This window comes from Grammomys surdaster, unplaced genomic scaffold (assembly GCF_004785775.1).
Source record: "Grammomys surdaster isolate TR1022 unplaced genomic scaffold, NIH_TR_1.0 126131, whole genome shotgun sequence".
Taxonomy (NCBI): Eukaryota; Metazoa; Chordata; class Mammalia; order Rodentia; family Muridae; genus Grammomys; species Grammomys surdaster.
Window position 1 is genome coordinate 864,157 of NW_021620939.1, and position 2,351 is coordinate 866,507.

General features: G+C 43.4%; 1 pseudogene; it reads right to left on the bottom strand.

Moving 5' to 3' along the window:
- LOC114611988 lies at positions 1 to 515 on the bottom strand (annotated as a pseudogene).
- Positions 516 to 2,351: the final 1,836 nt, after the last annotated feature.

Consider the following 2,351-nt stretch of genomic DNA (forward strand, 5'->3'; position numbering starts at 1 on the left):
TCAGTTTGCCTCGTTCTTAGAAACTTCATCAAAATTCTCTGGAACTTCGTCCTCCTCCTCCTCCTCCTCCTCCTCCTCCTCCTCCTCCTCCTCCTCCTTTCCAGGAGCAAGTGGTGCATTTCTACCCACAGATTGTTTGGGCAGAGCCTCAGCTAGTTTCCTTAAACTAGTCAGACTGTCTGCACCACACTGGTTTTTGATGCCGGGAAGTAATTCTGTCAGCTGCTTTGTCTCAGCATGGCCGGTAATGGTGAAGCTGTTTGCTGCCAGAGATGCCTGAACTTTAGGGCTGTTAAAATGGATCACTGCTCCTTGGTTTGTAAACATGTTCACCTCTTCAATATCAGAGATGTTGTTTACCCCTGACTTCTTTAAGAAGAACTGCAGTTTTTATCGTCTGCTGTGGCTGTTCTGTGAACCACTTTCTTCTTTCTACGAGCAGTTCCTTTCCCACCAATGCGCACTTGTGCCTGCAGTTTGCCAAGTTTTTCTTGGTTCGTGATCGTTTCTTTCATCTTGTTGGAGTGGAAATGGGGCTGCGCGGAGGACTAAGGTTCGCGCTCAGGGGTTCTCGGGCAGACCAGCTGAGATAAGGCGCACACACCCAGGGACACAAGATGGCAGCTAGAGGGAGGCCAGAAGTCCTTATCACTGCTTCTTACTCCTAAGCTCTCAGGGTCCCATTCAATCAAATTGGTGCCTGTAGGTATACCGATAAGTTTCTCCTGAGTTTGTCTCTAGTAATTTCAACATTTTCCATCTTATATAAAAATTTCCGGTTAAACCTGAGAATCACAAGGAGACGAGACCAAATCCACAAGTGTCCAATTAAAGCACGAAGCATGTTGGGGTGCACCCAGGTCTGGCCAGCTGGATGTCTCACCCTAAGCCAGGATTTGAACGACTTTTATAGGAGACTTTATCGGAGCAATGAGGTGTCCACAGAAGCGAGAGAGGTGGCAGTCATTCAATGTTGGAAAGATACAATTAAAGGGAAAGGACAGAGATAAGGACGTGTATCATGTGAATGGGGTTGCAAGTTTAGTGTAGGTTGAAGAACATGTTTTGCAGTTTACATCAGATCTAAGAAACAGGAACTTGGTCTTAAGTACAAACAGAAGCCTTAACTTGCAAGGACTTAACCCAGGACAATCAGGAACTTATTAAGTGTCTTAACTGAAAACAGAATGCTTAGTCAGCAAGGTATAGTTTTCCTGTTTCGGTCTCCCACTAATTTTCAAGGTATATTGTTTCTGGTTTTGTCTCCCATTAATTTGCAGGTATATTGTTTCTGTTTTAGTCATACACTTGGATCTGTTTTCAGTTGGATTCTGAGCAGAGTAAGAGATAATGGTCTGATTTCAATCATCTGGATGTGGAAGTCCAGTTTTATAGTGCCCTTTGTTGAACAGGCTGGGTTCCCTGCCTGACGTCGATTTTTAGTACCTTTGTCACAGATCAGATGGCTGTAACTATGTGGGTTTATTTCTGGATCCTCTGTTCTATTCCAGCGGTCTGCATGCTGGGTTTTTTTGTGCCGGTGCCATGCTGGTTTTGTTGCTGTGGCTCTACACTGTAGAGTCTATAGTATTGTTATACCCGAGCCAGGCTCAGTTTGGTTAGAACTGCCTTGGCTGTTTGTGGTCTTCTGTACTTCCCTAAGACGCCAAAGAATACTTTCTATCCTATGAAGAATGGCATTGGTACTTTGAATAGGGATTATATTGACTCTGGAGATTGCTTTTAGAAATATGGCCATCTTACCACTGTTAATTCTGCTGGGCCCATTCGCATGGGTGATCAATCGTTTCATCTTCCAGTGTCCTCTTCAGTTTCTCCCTCAGTATTTCTTAGTTGCATTACAGAGGTTGTTCACTTAGGTTGTGCTTAGCCTTATTCCTGGCTCTTCACTTGCTTATTTCTTGGTTTATTTTAGGCTATTCTTCACAGAATTGTCTTCTTGATTTCTTTCTCTGGCAGTTCATTATTGATGTGTAGAGATGCTACTGATTGATTGATTGATTGATTATTTGTTTTCACATTCATTGAAGGATGTGTATGTGTTGAAGGTATTCATGTGTAAGCCAGAGATCAACCTCAGATTTATTTATTTATCCTCCTTTTGTTCCTTTCCTCCTCTTCCTCCTCCTCCTCCTTTTTCTCTTCTGACACAGCATCTTTCTGGCTGACTTGAAACTCACTAGGTAGACCAAATTGGCCTTGAACTCACAAAGATTCTCCTGCTTCTGCCCCTGGAGAGATAGGATTAAAAGTGTGAGCCACTATGGCCAGACTATCAGCTATCTTTTCCTAGGAGCCTTCAACTTTGTCTTTTGAGATACGATCCTCAC